Source organism: Lissotriton helveticus, chromosome 7 (assembly GCF_964261635.1).
Source record: "Lissotriton helveticus chromosome 7, aLisHel1.1, whole genome shotgun sequence".
Taxonomy (NCBI): domain Eukaryota; kingdom Metazoa; phylum Chordata; class Amphibia; order Caudata; family Salamandridae; genus Lissotriton; species Lissotriton helveticus.
In genome coordinates, this window is record NC_136068.1 from 1,512,325,764 (window position 1) to 1,512,350,144 (window position 24,381).

Below are 24,381 nucleotides of genomic sequence, written 5' to 3' on the forward strand. Positions count from 1 at the left end.
GGGGAATAGGGTGGGAAGTAATTTAATTAATTATGTAAATTAATAATAATTGTTAATTAATTAATAATTGTCCATTAATTAAATTTTAATTGGTAAATAAAAGTCATTGGTATAGGAAATTAAATTTACTTGGTAATAATATTTCTATTAATTATATTTATTTATGAAGTTTTTACTTTTTCTACTGTTGCACTCACTGGAGTGGGAATAGTAATTTTTACCTCTACGCTATCCAACGCTTTCCCTACTGTTGCACCCACTGGAGTGGGAATAGTAATTTTAACCCCTACGCTATCCAACGCTTTCCCTACTATTGCACCGACTGGAGTGGGAATAGTAATCTTTACCGCTACGCTATCCAGCGCTTTCCCTACTGTTGCACCCACTGGAGTGGGAATAGTAATAGTAACCCCTACGCTATCCAGCGCTTTCCCTACTGTTGCACCCACTGGAGTGGGAATAGTAATTTTAACCCCTACGCTATCCAGCACTTTCCCTACTGTGGCACCCACTGGAGTGGGAATAGTAATTTTAACCCCTGCGCTATCCAGCACTTTCCCTACTGTTGCACTCTTTGGAGTGGGGATAGTAATTTTCACCCCTACGCTATCCAACGCTTTCCCTACTGTTGCACCCACTGGAGTGGGAATAGTAATTTTAACCCCTACGCTATCCAACGCTTTCCCTACTGTTGCACCCACTGGAGTGGGAATAGTAATCTTTACCCCTACGCTATCCAGCGCTTTCCCTACTGTTGCACCCACTGGAGTGGGAATAGTAATTTTTACCCCTACGCTATCCAGCGCTTTCCCTAATGTTGCACCCACTGGAGTGGGAATAGTAATTTTAACCCCTACGCTATCCAGCGCTTTCCCTACTGTTGCACCCACTGGAGTGGGAATAGTAATTTTAACCCCTACGCTATCCAGCGCTTTCCCTACTGTTGCACCCACTGGAGTGGGAATAGTAATTTTAACCCTTACGCTATCCAGCCCTTTCCCTACTGTTGCACCCACTGGAGTGGGAATAGTAATTTTAACCCCTACGCTATCCAGCGCTTTCCCTACTGTTGCACTCTTTGGAGTGGGAATAGTAATTTTTACCCCTACGCTATCCAACGCTTTCCCTACTGTTGCACCCACTGGAGTGGGAATAGTAATTTTAACCCCTACGCTATCCAACGCTCTCCCTACTGTTGCACCCACTGGAGTGGGAATAGTAATTTTTACCCCTACGCTATCCAGCGCTTTCCCTATGTGATGTATTTCTATAGGTTCTGTATCGATCCCCCTATTCCTGACCCTATTCTGGTTAACAAACTAACAAGTTAACTAGCAGCCATCCCATGAGGCAGAAAACCCCCATGATGCAGGAACCGTTATCTGATAAAGCCACACTACGGCACAGGAACGTGTTATCTGATTAGGTCATAACACTTGCCATCTAATTAGACAAGCGATATTCCTCCAGCCCCTGATAAGTCATACAGAGTTCTCAAAACAAATCAAACCTATGACAACCTGGGAAAAACCCTGCGGCCATTGTTTTGATTTCACCGAGAACTTCAGCAAAAGAATGTGCTAACGACCTGGTCGTATGACATCCTTATTGACGTATCTATGTCCATCCTTACGTCAATCTCGGCACCTTAAAGGTATAAATATTACCGATATTGCCCTATGCAAACACACGCGGTGGTGACGAGGACGGAGCAGCCAGACTTGCCGAAGCCCAGAGCAGAGCAGACCCCGCTGGCGCAGCCCCGCCTTCCTGACGCGCTGAGAACGAGCAGCTGCCCATTTCTCCTGCCGAGAAATCCAGCTCCGGCGCTTCCGGGTAGCCCTCGCAGGCAGCCTGGAATATCGAGACCAGAGACGAGAGATACCATCCCTCATCCATCCTAAATTCCAGGTACAGAACTGAATAACCCCTTGCAGAGAATTCTTTAGTCAGTCACTTGGCAAAAACAAACTTAACTTAAACTGTAACTTTCTATTCCCGCCCACGTATTAGACTTAGGTCAGGTACACGGGGTAGGCGTAGCTAGAAACACCAGTTGAGTACGATTAGTCAAATGTATACGTGTATGTAATATATTTTATTCATTTTAAACCTTCATATGGCTTAGAAACCATATCAATGTTTTTACAGTATTATTTTATACTTCTGCTTTTAATGAATGCACTTTACTTAACTATAAGTATTGCAATATTATCGATCCATTTCTCTTGTATGAGAAAAGAGACTGATCAATAAATAACATCTTTTATTGAACACGCCCGTCTCTTCCTTTTCTCTACAATCTGATGAGACTAAGAATGCACGTACTGACTGAGTAAAATAAATTGCCTTTTGTTCACACGACTCTAGAGATATACTCTTGATTAGGGGAGAGCAAAGTTGTCATGTTTTATGGTTGTCAGAAACTAAATCCCTTCTTGTCTATCCAGGGAGGTTCAACTCCTCCTTGCCTATTCGAGAAAGTTTCTAGTGAACTCTGAGCTAGCTGGCAAACCCAAAACTTTAAGTCTAATATCGACAGTAGTAGACCTAGTTAACGTCTGGTCTAGGCCTATACTATTGAAGGTATTATTCCAATGCGCAGAGCCTATTGGGATAATATGAACTACACTACATGGCGCCCAACGCGTTTGGAAGGGCGATAAAACTAACGTAAGACATTTAGAGTAACTCAGTCGTGCTTTCTCACTCAGACCCCTTTCTCCCATAATACTCCAAAGACGTCTGGAGTGGGTAAAAGGTAATATCCGCCAAACCTCGCAGGAGTAAACTCCTATGTATGGTACTTGGTTTAGTCAACGTTGAAGGATACACCGTTCCAAAATATTGTGCATCTAATCTTTGTTTCCATAAGAAACCTGATCTGCAAACAAACAAAGTAACCATCCTGTCGGTAAAATGGTAGACAGTGAGGATGAAAGAGAGGCAGTTAGATTAGCAGCTGAAATAGCAGAAGCTGATACTGCACTACAAGAAGCTGACCAGGATATAATACTCATCCCGGTCATTAAAAGGAAATCTATAACTTTAAAACTTATAGAAAATGGACTGACACCTAGAGGTGGCACAGTCATATTCGTAATTGAGGCACACGAATATTGGCAGACAGAGGTATACTATTCATGGATAAATTTTCCAGCAGCAAATGCTGTAACAAAGTACTTCCACTATTACAAAATAGAGGAACCTCCTGAAATGTACACTCCTTTCGAGGAGGTGGAAGTACCACTTAAATTTCAAGAGCATTTGCTCTTATTTAATGGCGCCCTAAAACATAATAATCACATCACCAGGCTCGGTCCTTTAGGTAGACCAGGAGCAACGTGGCCGGTCCTAGCCGGATACACACCACATCCAGACATCAATGGGATGTCTGCAGCAGATCTTTTAGTACAACTAAAACAATTAATAAAAATACATAGACAATTAGTCCAGTATGTGATGCGGACTTCAACAATTCAGCCAGCAATTAAAATTCCACGGATGACCCCTCACCAGGGGAACACAAATAAAATTACACCACAGAACATACAGTCCTGCCTAGGTAAAGTACCGGCTAAACGGGAACAAATACCATTCTGGCTAGCACAGAAAATCACCCAAATAAAGGCTGTGTTTCCAGACACCACCCCGTTAGAAAAACACAGGATTCTGACTATCTGTCTTCCAATGGGAATCGCACCACACATTGAGGACTGTGATACTTGGGGTACAGTCTTTGCTTCCATTTACACAAAAACGCACGGTGTTCCATCCATTTCGGTAATACCAGATGTGCTAAAACAAATTCAAGATGAATATGGTCCAGAACCCGCTTTAACTCTTGGTATGAAACTACTAAAAGACTTCAAGCAGGTCTCGGCTATATTATTAGCCAACATAAAGGGAGAAGCAGCAAACGTGGCGATCCGCCAGAGGTTAAAAGAGACAAATATAGCAGACCAACCAGCTGGAATTGCCAGAATCATAGAAAAATCCTATGAGGAACTAGGTAGAGATAGTTTAGGTGGAATACCAGTAAAACCACAACTGATTGAAAGTCCTGACAAAATATTTTTTAATAATAATTCAACATCACAGAAAAAGAGCTGGGATGGAAACAAACAATCCAATCCTAAAGAAAAGAAATTCCAGTCCAGAGGAAGGTCTCCTAGGCGAAGAGAAAAATCTCCGAACCAAAGACACAGGTCACCCCAGAGTGACCCCTCTGGGAAAAGATATAACCTTAGAAATAGGGATAATATAAAGAAGCCTGATAGATATCAAGACATTGATACACGTCCCTCTCAATCTTTTCAGACTTCCTCGCAGAAATCGGAAAGAAGAGGACGATCAGAACAAAGAGCAGAGCACGCCAAGTCCAAAGACAAGGAACCTGCTCAGCTAAAAAAGAAATTACAATTTCCAAAAAAGAAGGTAGCCAGTATCAAGGTAGTTAACAATGCCGAGAATACTGAGGACACAACTGAAAAACGGAGAATGGGCTCAGACAATGATAGACAGCGCAGCAGAAGTGAGCATAGCTCGCAAAGTCCTTATGAATCATCTGGAGACAGTGGACACGAATGAATATCTTCAAGTGGAAACTGCAGACACCAGAGTTAGCAAACCTCACAAAATATATGAAATAACATTACGTATAGAGGGGGATAAGAGTAGAAAAATAAGGGGACTATTTTGGGATAATCTCTCCAAGGGCTATGACATCCTTCTAGCTGAAAAAGACTGGCCACCAGAGTTTTTCAGGAAGTGCCCTCATGGCGAAGAAGTAATTATGCCTGCCTTCTCAAATCACATCCCAATTCATAAAAAATATACACTTGCTAGAAAGTGGGCAGTAGCTCTAGCTCCTGCTTTATATAAAAATCACGTAGGATGGGATGAGGACTCTCCTCCTCACAAAATCCAGTTAAAATCACAACCTACTGCACAAAGGCAGTACCCAATTAAGCAAGAAGCTAAAAAACAGGTAAAAGAAATCCTAGATCAGCTAGAATACCAGGGAGTGATTGAATCTTGCACCTCACAAATGAACAACCCTTTGTTTCCGGTCTCCAAACCAGACAATTCATATCGTCTAGTTTTGGATTACCGACACCTTAACTCATGTTGCAAAACTTTTGCAGTGCAAAATTCGCATAGTGCTGCACTAATGAATAACATAGTGCGCAAAAAATACAAAACAACCTTAGACATCTCTAATGGATTCTTTTGTCAAAACATAGCACCAGAGAGCAGATATTTGTCTGCATTCTCAATAAATGGCACTCAAAAACAATTCTGTCGGTTAGCCCAGGGGTACAAGAACAGCCCGGGAGTATTCTCAGCGAGAGTAACAGAATTACTACAAACATATGACGACGAAGCATTATCTTATGTCGACGACATATACTTAACAGATGATGACTTGGAGACTCACTTGAAGAGAGTGAACACCATAATACTTGGGTTCGCAGCAGAGGGTTACAAATTCAACTTTAAAAAATCCAGAATTGCCCATCTGACAGTCCTGTTCTTAGGATATGAATTATCAAGTGAAGGCAAAAGCCTGGCTGACAATTTTCTAGATAAATGTGCCGTACTCCAAGCACCTAGAACACTAAAAAACCTACAGTCAATTCTAGGCTTCCTAAATTTCGGAAGAACATGCATTGCAAATTACGCAGAAAGGGTTAAACCCCTTTATGATCTAATAAAACCTGATTTTAAAAGAACCAATTGGACTCTAATACACACAGAAATTCTGAGATCCTTACAAACAGACATGTTAATTAAAACAAAATTAGAAACACGTGATAACACACGCAATCTTGTGATTCGGGTCATCCCAGGAAGATGCGGATTCACATACCTGACCTCTAATGAGGGAGAAAAGATACCAATTGCATTCAAATCACACTTGTACACAGAAGCTGAAAAGAAATTCAGCATTAAAGAAAAAATTGTTCATGCAGTTCAAACCGCAATAGCTATAGAAAAAGATCAAGCTGACGGTAGACGTATCACAGTCAGAACAGCAGAATCAGCCTTTGAGGCATTAACAACACCGTGTAATTTACCAACAACAACATTGAATCCGGAATGGATACAATGGGTGAATTCAATTACAACGGACAAAGTATACTACTACTTTGATCCAGAACTAGAGGAATTAAAAAATCTAGAATATGAAAGAACATTCCCTCTGCCAATCGATATTCTGCCCTTACGACAATACGCTTGTGTAATCTATACAGACGGACATGCTCAACCCTCCGTTTGGGGAGAACAAGCATACAACCCCACATGTGAGATTACAAAAGAAGTGTGGCGCGGAGGTAAACTAAGACCTCTATTAACAAAAACACACTCAGTAGAAACTAATTCAGAACAACAGACTGAAATAATAGCATTGAAAATGGCGCTAGATAATGCGGATCGCGAATTCCCGACACTTATAGTGTCCGATTCATATTACTGCGTCAAATCATATAACAAGGATTTACAGACATGGATTCAAAACGGTTACAAAGATGACACAGATGCAACAATAAAGCAGAAACTGCTCTGGGAACAAATAGCTCTTTTACAAAAAGAACTACCAAAGACTCACGTGACACACTCACTGAGTCATCAGCGTGATGGCGTTCACGTTGCAGGGAATTCATTGGCTGAGACAGCCACAGCGGTAGCAACTAAATCGGCTTCCGTAGTTCGAAAAAAGCGTACAGTGAAGTATATTGACGGTGAAACAGTGCTGGCGGTGAAAACGTCATCAAAAGGCGACTGCTCAGCGCTACCGATCAACTATCCACTCAATTATACATACATAATCGATGCAAACTCCGTCCCTTTTGCTCGAATCCCTGGAGTGGGGGATAGAGTGATTCCAAACATGGACAGGAGAAACTTGTTAATCGCAGACGCACATATGGGCGAGGGTCTCAGACACCTCAAACTAAATGATTCTCTGGAAGAATTACAATCAAGGTACTGGTGGCCAGGCATGAGCCTGCATCACACCATGTTTGTAAAAAACTGCCCAAACTGCAACAGGAATCGCAGTGGTGAGAGAAACGGTGTAATACCGTGTCGTTTCACTCCAGAAAAAATCAACAGTAAAAAGCAAGGCTTGCGATTAACATATACAGGCTAGTTTCCACTTATAATGTAGATCACCAGCACTCGGCTGACGTCTGGACTGTTATACAAAGATTTGCGAGTCTAAATGGCATATACGCTAAGAGCATGCTACGTTTGACCATTGTTTTCACTCTAGCCCTCCAGCCTGAGGGGAAACATGGCCAAATGAGCATAGCACAGCGGGAATCTTCTCACTTCCTTCCTGAGGGATACGGGATGGTGTAAAGAAAAAACCAAGGCATAAAGCAATCTATAACGGAAAGGATATTAGGTTCGGGAGCTGGGTGGGTCAAACATCTAATAAGTGTCCAACGTAGTCTAAATAACCTGCCAAGAAATTCTCTGAAGGGATTCAGTCCGTACGAATTATTATTTGGAACTAGGATGTTAATCTCTGACCTTGACAGTCAAACTTCAGTGGTGAAGGAAAAAAGCTTTGATATCAAAGATCGTTTGGCTATTTTGCAGGACTTAAATGAAACAAGAAAAGACCTGAGCAACATAAAGTTGAAACAGCAGCCAACAACCACTGAAGAACCACCACCTGTCCCAGCAAGACCTGTCTGGATTCCAAAAGTCGGGGATCTAGTCAGAGAAAAGATTGCGGTAAAGAAGGAATTTGGGCCTTCTTACAGAAAAGCAGTTCCTGTCTTGTCTGTCAACGGGACAAGATCAGTTGTACTACCGCCGCTTGCTGGTAAAAAGGAGAACCGAGTTGTATCCATCGACCTGGTAAAACCACAATCATGTGGCCGATAACAAATAGTAGGCCAAGTGGACTCCCAATAAGTAGCAGAACACCAAGGTTTGCTACCAGTACAGAGGTCCTAACAAAGAGGCTAATCACATTCGAAACGCCTACAGAAGAACAACAAGGACTATGCAACAATGCAATGGAACTTAGACCTCTGAAAACCCAAATAAAAACATTTAGCAGAGACACACCAATCTATAATGAAGTGCCAAATGATAATGCAAGGAACATTAATCCTGAAGCTATTGGAACAATTGACAGAACTGCATCCGGCTACTTCATAAACTTCGATGATTCCTCTGAAGGCTTCAGTGAATCAAAGACACAGCCATCATCAAAAACCTTTAAAGATAAAGCTAAAGAACTTTTGAAACAACTGAAAGAAACATATCTAATGTCTCCATGGATTGAATTTTGGGTGGGTTTTGGTGCATCTATCCTCATACTTTGGCTCATCATGGTACTTACTTTGGGACGCTTCATTGAGGGAAAATATGCTAAAATGGACACAGCAAGTCAGAAAATCAACTTGATCCTCAAACCACACACATCTTCACACGTCGAGAAAAGAGAACTTTCTTCAGTCAACTTCACAGCCAATCCTATACCGGGTGGGGTAGCATGGGACAACACAGACTACGAAATCTATAGTCCGGTTGAAATCCTGAAATATCCACACCAAATTAAGATCTCATTGAGTGACTTTGTAAAACCAAGCTCATTTGCTGATGATTGGGACTTCGAAAGTATAAATAACATGATGTCTGACTTAGTAATGTCTGCTAAATTTACCAAACATGATTATTTGCAGGGTTCTACAAATTATGATAGTATGTATTGCTACAACCACTATGGTAACCATTTTTACATAGATCTGCACAACCTAGAAATGTTTTAAATTATAATCAATGGGAACATTGTGCAACCCCTCCAAAAGGAAGCTCAAGAACCGTTTACGACAAATATTCATATTTTTCAGGTTTTAACATAAGTAATGCTGAAACATTTTATTTCAAATTGTCAAATGAGACAGGGACAAAGACCATGATAACAAACACGAAATTGATATATTCAGACTCATTCTTTGAACAAATGAATACTTTTGGTTTTGATTATTGGGACAAAAATGTTGAATTGAAAAGTGTTTGGGGCACAAAAGAATGGCAAGTACAGGGTATAGAATCTTTGTTTAGAGCCTGCATGATCCCAGAACAAATGATATTTTTAAATGACACTGTTCAACAAACTACCTGTCTTGGCTTAGCCAAAATCAAAGACTTAAATAAACCGTCTATTCCAAAACCAACAATGAACAGCAATAGCTCTACAGATGAAGAGATAGACGTAAATTATGTATTAAACCAAAACAGAACACATCCAGATTGGAAACAGTGGTTGATCTGGCCCACAGATACTAATAACTTTCAAGACAGATTCCTTAACAAAACACAGGGGTTCAAAATGACCAGGCCAGACCCTAGATATCCCCAAAGACATCACCCAGGGATAATAACCACCTACAGTGTGGGCAAATTATGCCTTCAATGGCTACAAACTTCCACACTGGCAGAAATTAAGCAACACCTAACTTTACTTACTGATGGTGCTGACTTGCGTGATTTCACTATGGGACCACGCAAACAGCGTCAAAAGCGTTTCATAGCAGCCTCTGTATATGCAGCATACAATGAGGCCTGGAAGGTTACTCAAATTGAGACAGCAGAAAGGATACGGGAAATTGACCGTATTAATTTGGAAAAATCACTTTCTGTAGTGGACAATGGGTTAATGACTCTGTCCTCCAGAATTTTTTCTTTGGACAGCATTGTGTCTTCAGCAATCGACATATTATCGCAAGACTTACTGTTATTACAACACGGTCAGTCTCAATTGCGTTCTATTGTACAGCTTGGCTGGACGTTACAAAACCTGCGTTCAGGCTATGTGCCTTGGCGTTTAATCAACACAACGTCACTATTCCATATCTTTAACCTTACTGATAGACAAATCAGTATGGCCCAGAAGGGTGCTGATTATACAATCCTGAGCATTGAGAAACTCGAAAGATTACCAGTGACAATGTCAGAACGACCTGTCAGTGAATGGATAATACATGGGATAATTAATATTCCAATATCAACCTTCAGGTTTCAATACTGCCAAAAATATATACAGGCTGGCATGTACGGAAAATTGGGAAAAGGGTACATTAAAACAACATGGAACTTGCCCTATTCACATGCATGTGTCAGTAATAAAGGACAGAAAGTGTTTCTTAGTGGCAATAATTGTGCGATGTCACTAAGCGGTACACTTCTGTGTAACGGAATTAGTTTGCATGGAGCCTGTGAAGGGAACTCAAATAACCTTTCATGTCACCAGCAAGGCGCACCTGCAACAGAGATAGAACCATTCTTTCAAAGACTCTATAATGGGAGTTACATTCTAATTGTAGATCGCAGATGTTGTAGTCTTATGCCCGGGACTCCTTATCTCGTAACTACGACTGCGAAGGTCAAGTGCTGTGGACACTCATTGTTCCCCAGCTCCTTTCCAGACAGGGAGGCAAGGCCCAACTTGAAAATTACTTCTATTCGAATAGATACTTTAAGCAGAATGAAAACAGTACTTCTTCAGACGCCGACAAGGCTCACGTCATCAAAAGAAACGTATGATCTCCAAGTCGCAAGACGACTGCAGAGATACATTCATTGTTATCAACTAATTCCCCCATACATTTCGCAGAAATCCTGAATGAAATCTTAAATATTTCTGATACCAGTGGAGTCTCAAAAGTATTTAAGACAGTATTTTCGATGGCATTAACACCATTCAAAGCCATACTGGGTATTTTTCCAGATTTCGTCCATTCGATTTTTGGCGGACTTCCCCTCATTTTAGGACTGATTGCAGGAATCCTATTCCTAGTCCTTATATTTCGTTATGGCAAACCATGTCACAGACAGAACACCTGCGACAAGGGAAGAAACAATCCTAGCTATTGGATACCGGGACCGGATATCAAAAATCCTGGGACTATCCCGGCTTAGAGACCTGAACATGACTTGGTTTCTATCATTTCGACCAATGTGGCAACGATGTGTTTTACCTGTATTAAGGTGCCTGCTATGCGGAGAAGAATGCGTGTTAGACACCTGTCTGACGCTACAATCGGATGCACCAATGGATGCAGAAACATTGTTGAGTCCAACAAAGGCTCATGCTTTGTGCTGCCCTCAACGGCTACCAATCCTGATGACGGCATTCGTGGAAGCTTCACCACTACGATTAAGGGGTAGTGAAGTTCAAGATGAAAGCAGCATCGATCAGGTACGACCTTCTGTCAGCAATCCAAATCAGAATGTCAATGGAGACAATCATGCGCACGAATGCATCGTTACACCTATTTCCGAGTTAGTGGAACTCTCCCAGGAAGCTGTTGACAACTTTTTCGAGAGTCTAAATGATATGATGTTCTCACCAGAGCAGAAATAGAGACTTTTGAGCAAGCTCGTACACGGCGTTCCTTGAATTTGGCCTTCAACTAGAAAAGCAAAATACCATGAACAATTTTCCCTCCAGTTCACGGACAGCAGTTTTTTCAGCAGCCCCAAATTATTTTTGCATATTTTTCGGGACACTATCTTCTGCTTAAAGTAAGAACTATTCTTAGAGAACTAAAATTTCTAATTTTAGATAGCTTATAGACATTAGCTGCCCGATGGTACGTTCATAATTATTTTATTCTGTGATGAAATGGTCTCGAACCTTTTTTCTGTATTAAGAGCCATTTCATGTGTAATTTCTCATATACCAATTAGCAATAATGTATACAAATGCGTGATTACTCTAGCATTATTTCACAGCTTGAGTGCATACAATACATGTAACTGCTTTTTTTCCGTATATTTGATAATTTCAAAATGCATTTATGTATTTTGGGGTGGTAAGGTATACACAATACTCTATAGTATGTTTTACTATGCATAGATTAGAAAATATGTCCATAGTTAGCGTGGAGTGGGTGTGATGTATTCCTATAGGTTCTGTATCGATCCCCCTATTCCTGACCCTATTCTGGTTAACAAACTAACAAGTTAACTAGCAGCCATCCCATGAGGCAGAAAACCCCCATGATGCAGGAACCGTTATCTGATAAAGCCACACTACGGCACAGGAACGTGTTATCTGATTAGGTCATAACGCTTGCCATCTATCTATGTCCATCCTTACGTCAATCTCGGCACCTTAAAGGTATAAATATTACCGATATTGCCCTATGCAAAAACACGCAGTGGTGACGAGGACGGAGCAGCCAGACTTGCCGAAGCCCAGAGCAGAGCAGACCCCGCTGGCGCAGCCCCGCCTTCCTGACGCGCTGAGAACGAGCAGCTGCCCATTTCTCCTGCCGAGAAATCCAGCTCCGGGGCTTCCGGTTAGCCCTCGCAGGCAGCCTGGAATATCGAGACCAGAGACGAGAGATACCATCCCTCATCCATCCTAAATTCCAGGTACAGAACTGAATAACCCCTTGCAGAGAATTCTTTAGTCAGTCACTTGGCAAAAACAAACTTAACTTAAACTGTAACTTTCTATTCCCGCCCACGTATTAGACTTAGGTCAGGTACACGGGGTAGGCGTAGCTAGAAACACCAGTTGAGTACGATTAGTCAAATGTATATGTGTATGTAATATATTTTATTCATTTTAAACCTTCATATGGCTTAGAAACCATATCAATGTTTTTACAGTATTATTTTATACTTCTGCTTTTAATGTATGCACTTTACTTAACTATAAGTATTGCAATAATATCGATCCATTTCTCTTGTATGAGAAAAGAGACTGATCAATAAATAACATCTTTTATTGAACACGCCCGTCTCTTCCTTTTCTCTACAATCTGATGAGACTAAGAATGCACGTACTGACTGAGTAAAATAAATTGCCTTTTGTTCACACGACTCTAGAGATATACTCTTGATTAGGGGAGAGCAAAGTTGTCATGTTCTATGGTTGTCAGAAACTAAATCCCTTCTTGTCTATCCAGGGAGGTTCAACTCCTCCTTGCCTATTCGAGAAAGTTTCTAGTGAACTCTAAGTTAGCTGGCAAACCCAAACCTTTAAGTCTAATATCGACAGTAGTAGACCTAGTTAACGTCTGGTCTAGGCCTATACTATTGAAGGTATTATTCCAATGCGCAGAGCCTATTGGGATAATAGGAACTACACTACACCTACTGTTGCACCCATTGGAGTGGGAATAGTAATTTTAACCCCTACGCTATCCAGCACTTTCCCTACTGTTGCACCCACTGGAGTGGGAATAGTAATTTTAACCCCTACGCTATCCAGCGCTTTCCCTACTGTTGCACCCACTGGAGTGGGAATAGTAATTTTAACCCCTACGCTATCCAGCGCTTTCCCTACTGTTGCACCCACTGGAGTGGGAATAGTAATTTTAACCCCTACGCTATCCAGCGCTTTCCCTACTGTTGCACCCACTGGAGTGGGAATAGTAATTTTAACCCCTACGCTATCCAGCGCTTTCCCTACTGTTGCACCCACTGGAGTGGGAATAGTAAATTTTACCCCTACGCTATCCAACGCTTTTGCTACTGTTGAACTCACTAGAGTTGTTACAATAAATTTTAACCATTTTGCTATGCTACGGTAAAAATATTATATATGTTTATTTAATAATATGTTTTTATATATATATATATATATATATATATATATATATATATATGTATTATTTTTGTTATATGTTTTTTTAATTTACATTAATTATTTATTTATAGTACATTTATTTAATAATTTTAACTAAGTTTATAATAAATATATTTATTATTATATTAGTTTTAACTTAATTTAAAGACATTTAAAAAAAATGATATTTTGACAGTCTATATTTTTGTAACTGGATATTTTTGAGTCCATATTTTAGTACTTACCTGTTTGAAGATAGCCAGTCGATATTTTGTCCCTCGATATTTTATCATCGATATTATTGTATCTCGATATTTATGTGGTCGATATAATTTCAGTGATCCGACTAGGTCTCTACTGACTATATTAGACTTAATTAGTTTTGCGAGCTAGCTCAGAGGTCACTAGAAACTTTCTCGAATGTTCAAGAAGGAGTTAACTTTCCTGATTAGACAAGAAGGGATTAGTTTCTGACAACCATAAAACATGACAACTTTGCTCCCTCAGAATAAGAGTGTATCTCTAGAGTCGTGTGAAAACAATAGACGGCTATTTTACTCAGTCAATCGTCCATACTTAGTTTAACCAGAGTGCAGAGAAAAGAGAGACGGGCATTTTCAATAAAAGGTGTTATTTATTGAGCAGTCTTCTTTCTCATGCAAGAGAAATGAATTGCCACAATTGCAATACTCATCATAAAATAAAGTGCGTACAGTAAAAGGAGTATTATGAAATAATACTGTAAAAGCATTGATATGGTTTCTTAGCCATATGATACTTTAAAATGCATAAAATATATACATACATATATACATTGACTAACGTACTCAACTGGTGCTTCTAAATACGCCTACCCCTGTGTACCTGACCTAAGCCTAATACGTGGGAAGGAGTAAGTAAGTAGCGGTTTAAGTTAAGTTGGTTTTTGCCAAGAATCTGAGTCAAGAATTCTCTTAAGGGTTTAGTCAGCTCCGTACCTTGGTAATAGAACGCAGGAGGTCTGGTATCTCGTTCTCAGGACTCGTTATCCCATCAACCCGCAAGGGTATCTGGAAACACCGGAGCTGGATTTTTTCGGCTGGAGAAAAAGACAGCGTCTTTCTCAGTGCGTCAAAAGGGAGGGGCGGCATCCGTGGGCTCTCGCATCAGCTGGGCTCTCAGGCAAGTAGATAGCCGCTCTGCTCCAAACCACCGTGTGTTTGCTTAAGGCAACGTTGGTATATTTATACCTGAAAGGTGCCGGGTTTGACGTAAGGTTGGACATAAGATGTCAATAAAGATGTCACTGAGAACTGGCCGTTCTTACAGTGCTCACTGGAGTTCTAGGACACATCAAAACAAAAGCATGGGGAATTCCCAGGTTGCTGGAGGTTTGGTTTGTTTAGAGAACTCGTTGTACTCTCTAGGAGCCTGGGGAAGTAGCCTTGCTTAATTTGGACTGCATGGGCTACGACTAAATATGGATATGATTCTTATGCCTTTATAAGGATATTATTTATTATAACCACATAAGGGCATGAATCAGGAATATCGAATTAGGGTCCTAGATAGGATTACAACACCCACTCCACGATCTAATGTCCCTTATTACTTAAAACTAAGCAATAGTAAACATATAATGGTGCATGTGTTTTCCAACCCACCCCAAAATACATAATTCGCATTTGAAATGGTATTTGGTAAATACACGAAAATTAGTATTGGTACTGTACGCTTTTTAAGCAGTGGTATCATTCAGTTAAAAATGCATATATATATATCAGCTGAATGAATTGCGAACATTTACACATGAAATGGCTCTTAATACAGAAGAGAAGGTCGAGACCATTCCATCACAGAATAATTCAAATGTTGTACATGTGCTAGAGGCTGAGGTAAAATATTGTGTCTAGAGTCCCTAAAATAGAAGCTCTATTCTCTAAGAATAGTTCTACTTTAAGCAGAGTACTCTGTGCCAGAAAAAGGTAAATATTTTGGAAGTGGAAAAAAAATAATTTCGCTTTCAGGGGAAAAAATAATTCCAAATATTTTCAGTAGCTTTTGTTTATCAAAGCTGAAGGCCGAATTCAGAGTTCAGGGAACGCTGTGTGCTTGTTGCTTGAAAATTATTCTTTCTGTTCAGGGGAGAACATCATTTCAGACAGACTCGCAAAAAATTGGTCTACAGCATCAGGTGAAAGTTCGACCTAGTTTTTAAAATGCCGCAACAGTGCAGTCTTGAGAATGATTGCTATCATCGATGTCAGGATCAGCAATGCTCACTGAAGGTTGTACCTGGGTGATGCTGCTCTCATCTCGTACTCCACTGCCACATACTTGTAGTGGTGAAGTCTCAACGAAAGCCGTCATCAGAATGGGTAGCTGCTGGGGACAACACGATGCATGAGTCGTTACCGGACCTAGCAAGGTATCTGTATCCATTGGTACTGCTGATGGTAGTGTAAGACAGACGTCCAACATGCATTCATCTCCGCATAGCATACATCGAAGCACAGGTAAGATGCAATTTTGCCAGATAGGTCTGAATGAAAGAAACCAGGTCATATTCAGATCTCTTAGCCGGGCTAATCCGAGGACTTTAGTTATGCGGTCCCGGTAGCGTATTGCTAGGATAGTTTCTTCCATCGTTGCTGGAGTCTTGTCTGAGGCGTGGCTTGCCATATCGGAGCAGAAGAATCAAAAATAATATTCCTGCTACGAGTCCCAAAAGTAGAGGTAGGCCGCTAAAGACAGAATGGACAAAATTGGGGAAGATGCCCAGAACTGTTTCAAAGTGTGTTAACAGTCCCGAAAAAATTGTCTTAAATACATGTGCGATGCCACTGGTATCTGACATATTTAGGATTTGGCTTAGCATTTCTACGAAATGCACAGGGCAATTTCTTGATAAAAGGGTATGTATCTCTGCCGTTGTCCTTGCGACTTGCAGATCATACGTTTCTCTGGACGAGGTCAAAGGCACAGTTGTCTGTAAAAGAATAGACTTCATTCTGCTTAAAGTATCAATTCGAATAGAAGAGATATTCAAACGAGGCCATATTGCCGCCTCCATATCTGGAATGCTGTTTGGATACAATACTTGCGTACAGCAAGTGACCATGGATCTAACGCTGACGAGATAGGCTTTCCCTGGCACCATGCCGCAACAGCTGTGGTCATTTATTAGAATATAGCTCCCGTTAGAAAGTTGTCTAAAGAATGGCTCTATCTGTGTTGCAGGAGTGCCGTGCAGGTGACATGAAAGGTTATTCGAAGACCCTTCGCAGGCTCCATGCAAGTTAATACCTTGACACTGAAGTGTACCGCTTAGTGATCTTTTAAAATTTTTACCACTAAGAAATACATTCTTTTTCTTTTCACTGTGACATGTGTGTGTATAAGGTAAATTCCATGTTGACTTGATGTACCCTTTACCCAACCTTTCATACTGGCCTGCTGGTATATATTCTTGGCAGTATTTAAATTGGAAAGATGTTATCCGAATTGTGATTATTCCGTGTATTATCCATTCAAGGACAGGTTTTTCTGACATTGTCAATGGTAATCTCTCAAGTTTTTCAATGCTCAGAATCGTATAGTCTGCTCCTTTTTGTGCCAAACTGATTTGTTTATCAGTAAGGTTAAAGATAGAAAATAATGACGTTACGTTGATTAAACGCCATGGCACGTAGCCTGAACGCAGATTTTGCAACGTCCAGCCAAGCTGTACAATAGAACGTAATTGGGACTGACCATGTTGTAACATTAGTAAGTCTTGCTCTATTATATCAATAGCAGATGATACAATACTGTCCAGTGAATATATTCTGGAGGACAGAGTCGTTAACCCATTGTCCACAACAGAAAGTGATTTTTCCAAATTAATACGATCAATTTCTAGTATTTTTTCTGCTGTTTCAATTTGCATTACTTTCCAAGCTTCGTTGTACGCAGCGTATATACCGGCCACTATGAAACGTTTTTGACGCTGTTTGCGTGGTCCCAGAATGAAATCACGCAAGTCAGCACCATCTTTAAGTAAAGTCAAGTGTTGCTTAATTTCAGCCAGTGTGGATTTCTGTAGCCATTCGAGGCATAGTTTCCCTACACTGTATGTTGTAACTATCCCTGGATGTTGTCTCTGGGAGTATCTAGGGTCTGGCCTGTTCAGTTTTAACCCCTGTATTTTGTTCAGGAATCTATCTTGACAGTTATTTGTGTCTGTGGGCCAGATCAACCATTTTTTCCAATCAGGATTTGTTCTGTTTTGGTATAAAAAATGGGATACGTCTATCTTCATATCAGTAGTGCTATTACTATCAGGTATGGGCTTTGGAATAGACGGTTTGTTTAAGTCCTTAATTTTGGCTAGGCCAAGACAGGTAGTCAGTTGAATGGTGTCATTCAAGAATATTAATTGTTCTGGGATCATGCAGGCTCTAAATAATGCTTCTAGACCTTGGACCTGCCATTCTTTTGTACCCCAGATGGTTTTTGTTTCAATGTTGTTTTTCCAGAATTCAAAACCAAATGTAATCATTTTTTCATAAAATGTTTCAGAATAGATCAATTTAGTATTTGTCAGCATTGTTTTCATTCCTGTCTTATTTAACATTTTAAAATAAAAAGTTTCTGCATCACTTGTGTTAAACCCTGAGAAGTAGGGGAATTTCTCATAGAATGTTTTTGAGCTGCTTTTATGCGGAGTTGCACAATGTTCCCATTGGTTGTAATTAAAAACATTTCTAGGCTGTGCAGATTTATGCAAATAGTGATGGCCAAAGTGATTATAACAGTACATTTCTTCATAATTTGATGAACCCTGTAAGTAATCGTGTTCTGTAAATTTTGCTGACATTACTAAATCTGACATCATATTATTTATATTTTCAAAGTCCCAGTCATCAGAGAAAGTACTTGGTTTTACAAAGTCACTTAATGAAACCTTAAACTGGTGTGGATATTTCAAGAGCTCAATCGGGCCAAAAATGTCAAAATCAGTTCTGTCCCATGCTACCCCGCCGGGTATTGGATTGGCTGTGACGTTCACTAATGATAGTTCTCTTTTCTTGATGTGAGATGACTTGTGAGGTTTTAGGACCAAGTTGAGGTTCTGACTTGCTGTGTCCATTGTACTGTATTTTCCTTCAATGAATTTTCCCAAACAAAGAACCATGATGAGCCAAAGCAGGAGGAAAAGTACACCTAACACAATCCAAAATTCAATCCATGGAGAAATCAGATAGGTTTCTTTGAGTTGATGAAAGAGTTCTGTTACTTTTTCTTTGAAAGTTTTTGTTGCTGGCGTTTCTTCATGTTCACTTGGATCATCGAAAAAGTCATCGAAATTGATGAAGTAGCCAGATGCAGTTCTGTCAATTGTTGGAATTGCTTCCGGATTTTCTTTAGTCTTTGGATCTTTCTTGGAGACATTAGTATAGTCAGATGCTACATGATTGAAGACAGGTGTTTCTTGACGAACTGTTTCAATTTGGGTTTCAAGAGGCACAAGTTCCATGGCATTGTTGCATAGTCCTTTTTTAGTCACTGCAGGTTTATCATATGTGATTAGTCTCTCAGTTTGAACCTCTTGTATTGTAGCAAATTTTGGTATTCTGCTATTTCGTGGGAGTCCACTGGGCCTACTACTTATTATTGGCCACATGATTGTGGTTTTACCAGGTCGATGGATACAACTCGGTTCTCCTTTTTACCAGCAAGGGGAGGTAGTACAACTGATCTTGTTCCGCTGACAGCTAAGACAGTACTGCTTTTCTGTAAGAAGGCCCAAATTCCTTCTTTACCGTGATCTTCTCTCTGACTAGATCCCCAATCTTTGGAATCCAGACAGGTCTTGCTGGGACAGGTGGTTTTTCTTCAGTGGCTGTTGGCTGCTGTTTTATCTTTATGTTGCTCAGGTTTCGTCTTGTTTAATTTAATTCCTGTAAAACAGCCAAACGGTCTTTGATATCAAAGCATTTTTCTTCTACCAGTGAAGTGTGACTATCAAGGTCCTGAATACACATTCTAGTACCGAACAATAGTTCGTACGGACTGAGACCTTTTAGAGAATTTCTTGGCAGATTATTAAGACTACGTTGGACACTTGTTAAATGTTGGACCCACCCATCACCCGAACCTAATACCCTCGCCGTTATAGATTGCTTTATGTCCCGTTTTTTTCTTTCCACTACCGCATTTCCCTCAGGATGGAAGGGACAAGAGTACCGCAGTGCAATGCCCATGCTGGCCATGGCCTCCTTGTAAGCCCTAGAGCTAAACGCAGGACCCTGGTCAGAATGTAGCATGCCAATTGCGTATGTGCCGATAAAGACTCGCAAATCTTTTATAAAAGTTCTGGCGTCAGCCGAGCGCTGGGGCCACATCCAAATGAATCTCGTGCAGGAATCCACTGCGACAATGATATATTTATAGTTGCCATCCCCTTATAAGGGACCACAGTGGTCCAGGTCAACACAAGCTAATGGTTTATCTGAGATCAGAAGGGGTGTCTGCGCTGGTCGTTTCACTGTTGATACTTTCATTCTTTGGCATATTTCACATTCTAGAACATAGTTCCTAGTTTGTTTTCTCATGCGCGGCCACCAATATCTCTGCTTTAATAACGATATTGTGGCGGAAACACCAGCATGTGCAGAAGCTGGCCCTTTGTGTGCCGCTATAATTAGTCCTAACCTGTGTTCCATGTTTGGAATTGCCCTATCCCCCACTCCAGGGATTCGAGCACAAGGAACATTATTCACATCAGTTATGTAAGAGTACTTTACTGGAAAGCCTTTTGTGAGTGATTTTCTATCATCTTTTACTGAAGCACTGACAGCTTGCATTACATCGCTGTCTATTTTTGTTTTTGACCGGGTGATAGCAGCTACGGAAGCCGTTTTCACAGCTGCCTTCGCGGCTTCATCAGCCAATGAATTCCCCGCAATGTGAACGCCATCACGTTGATGACTCAGTGTATATGTATCACGTGAGTCTATTGTAGTTCTTTCTGTAAAAGAACTACTTGTTCCCAAAGCATTTTATGCTTGATTGTGCCACCTTTTGCATCTTTGAAGCTGTTTTGAACCCAGTTCTGCAAGTATTCATTATAAGACTGAACGCAGTAATATGAATCGCACACTATTAGTGTGGGGAATTCGCGATCGGTATTTTCAAGCGCCATCTTAAATGCTAGTAATTCAGCTCGCTGAGCTGTACAATCTCCTAGAGATTGTGTTTTAGTGACCAGTGGTCTAAATTTTCCTTTGTGCCAACGACATTTAACAATCGCGCACGCAGCACTGTAAGCTTGCTTATCCCCAACTGCGGGTTGTGCTGATCCGTCTGTGTATATTATACAGCCGTAATGTTCCAGAGGCAATGAGCTAAAAAACGGTGTTGGATCTAGCCCTGATCTCTTGACTGGGTGAGAGTACTCTGCTTAATTCAGAGACTCTGTCCATCACCACCCCTTGTTGTAAATAATTTTGTCCACCCTAAGCGTGGAAGGGTATACTCAGATGTGAGTCCCTTGCTCATTGCACCATCAGGATTCAAGCAAGCCGGGCCGAAGACGCCTGAAATGGCAGAAACCGGTCCCCGGAAGCTTGTTTCCTTCCCAGTGTAAGAATTGGCTTTTGTAGTCTGGTCTGCCCTGTTCCCATGATGCACTGGGCCAGGGACAGACTAATTTGCATACAGCCAGGTTCTGAAACTGGGATGGTGCAATGAGCTAAAAAACGGTGTTGGATCTAGCCCTGATCTCTTGACTGGGTGAGAGTACTCTGCTTAATTCAGAGACTCTGTCCATCACCACCCCTTGTTGTAAATAAGGATTTCGGTCGGCACAGGACATTCATATTCATATTGGAGAAATTCTTGTGTTTTTACATTAGGATCAAATTCGTATACTACGTCTGTTGCAGCAAGAGAATTAAACCATTGTATCCATCTAGGACGTAGTGCTTTAGCATTTGGAATGCTTGCCTTTGTCACTGCTTCTAGGGCAGGTATTGGTGTAACGATTATTATTCGTTTGCCTTGTGCTAGGGCTCTTTCTTTTGCTACAGCAGTCTGAACCGCAGTTAGAATTTTTTCAGTAGAACTGAATTTCATTTCAGCTTGTGTGTACAAGTGTGATTTGTAAGCTATTGGTACCGTTTCTCCCTCATTAGAGGTTAGGTACGTGAATCCGCATCTTCCTTTGATGACTCGGATTACAAGGTTGCATGTGTTTTCGCGAGTTTGCAATTTTGTTTTAGCTAACATGTCTGTTTGCAATGATCTTAAAATTTCTGTATGTGTCTGAGTCCAATTTACTGGTTTAAAATCAGGTTTTATTAATTCATAGAGAGGTTTAACCCTCTCCGCATAATTTAGAATGTATGTTCTTCCGAAATTCAGGAAACCTAGAATTGATTGTAAGTTCTTCAGCGTTTTAGGTGCTTGGAGTACAGCTTACTTCTCTAAGAAGTTGTCTGCTAGGCTTTTGCCTTCACTTGATAATTCGTATCCTAAAAACAGGACAGTTAGATGGGCAATTCGTGATTTTTTAAAGTTGAATTTGTAACTCTCTGCTGCGAAACCAAGTATTATGGTGTTCACTCTTTTCAAGTGAGTCTCCAGGTCATCATCTGTTAGATAGATGTCATCGACATAAGATAATGGTTCATCATCATATATTTGTAGTAACTCTGTTACTCTTGCTGAGAATAATCCTGGGCTATTCTTGAATCCCTGTGGGAGTCAACAGAAGTTTTTTTGTGACCCCATTATTGAGAAAGTGGTCAAATACCTGCTTTCAGGTGCAATGTTTTGACAAAAGAATCCATTAGAGATGTCTAATGTCGTTTTGTATTTTTTTGCGCACGATGTTATTCATTAGTGCTGCACTGTGTGAGTTTTGTACTGCAAATGTTTTGCAACAGGAGTTTAAGTGTCTGTAGTCCAAAACTAGACGATATGAATCATCTGGCTTGGAGACAGGAAACAAAGGATTGTTCATTTGTGAGGTGCATGTTTCAATCACCCCCTGGTATTCAAGTTGATCTAAGATCTCCCTGACTTGCTTTTTAGCTTCTTGTTTAACAGGATACTGCCTTTGTGCAGTGGGTTGACATTTTAACTGGATTTTGTGAGGAGGAGAGTCCTCATCCCATCCTACATGATTTTTATATAATGCAGGAGCTTGGGCCACTGCCCATTTTCTTGCAAGTGTATATTTTTTATGAATTGGAATATTATTTGAGAAGGCAGGCATAATCATTTCTTCGCCATGAGGGCACTCCCTGACAAACTCTGGTGGCCAGTCTTTCTCAGCTAAAAGGATGTCACAGCCTTTCGAAAGGTTATCCCAAAAGAGACCCCTTACTTTCCTGGTCTTGTCCCCCTCTATACGCAGTGTTATTTCGTATATTTTATTAGGTTTGCTAACTCTGGTATCTGCAGTTTCCACCTGAATGTATTCATTCGTGTCCACTGTCTCCAGAAGATTCATCAGGATCTTGCGAGCTATGGTCACTTCTGCTGCGCTGTCTAGCATTGTCTGAGCCCACTCTCCATTTTTCAGTTGTGTCCTCAGTATCCTCGGCATGTTTAACTATTTTAATACTGACTACCTTCTTTCTTGGAAATTGTAATTTTTTACTTTGATGAACAGGTTCTTTGTCTTTGGACTTGACGTGCTCTTCCTTGTGTTCTGACCGTCCTCTTCTTTTCGATTTCTGTGAGGAAGTCTGAAAAGATCGAGAGGGACGTGTATCAATATCTTGATATCTATCAGGTTTTTTCAGATTATCCCTATTTCTAAGGTTGTATCTTTTCTCAGAGGGATCCCTCTGGGGAGACTTGTGTCCTTGGTCCAGAGATCTTTCTCTCCATTGAGCAGAGCTTCCTCTGGACTGGAATAATTTTTCTTTGGGAGTGGATTGTTTATCACCATCCGAACTCTTTTTTGGAGTGTTTAGATTATTTTTAATAAAGGTTTTTTCAGGATTTTCAGTTAGTTTGGGTTTTACTGGTTTCCCACCCAAACTATCTCTACCTAGTTCTTCATAGGATTTTTCTATGATTCTGGCAAGTTCAAAAGGTTGTTCTGCTATATCTGTTTCTTTCAATTTCTGGCGGATCGCCACAGATGCTGCTTCTCCTTTTATGTTGGCTAACAATATAGCCGAGACCTGCTCGAAGTCTTTCAGTAATTTCATACCCAGAGTTAAAGCAGGTTCTGGACTGTATTCATTTTGAATCTGTCTTAGCACATCTGGTATTACCGCCATAGACGGAACACCATGTGTTTTTGTGTAAATGGAAGCAAAGACTGTGCCCCAAGTGTCACAGTCCTCCACATGTGGTGTGATCCCCATTGGAAGACAGATAGTCAGAATTCTGTGTTTCTCAGTAGGTGTAGTATCCGGAAATACTGTCTCTAGTTGAGTGATTTTTTTGTGCTAACCAGAATGGAATTTGTTCCCGTTTTGCGGATGTTTTACCAAGACATGATTGTATGTTCTGTGGTGTAATTTTGTTTGTGTTCCCCTGATGAGGGGTCAGCTGTGGAATGTTAATTGCTGGTTGGACTGTTGAAGTCCGCATTACATATTGGACCAATTGCCTATGTATTTTAATTAGAAGTTTTAGCTGAGCTAAAAGTTCCTGGACTGACATTTTGTCAATGTCTGGATGTGGTGTGTAGCTGGCTAGAACCGGCCACGTTGCTTCTGGTCTACCTAGTGGAACGAGCCTGGTGATGTGATTTTTATGTTTTAGGGCGCCTTTAAACCAGAGCAGGT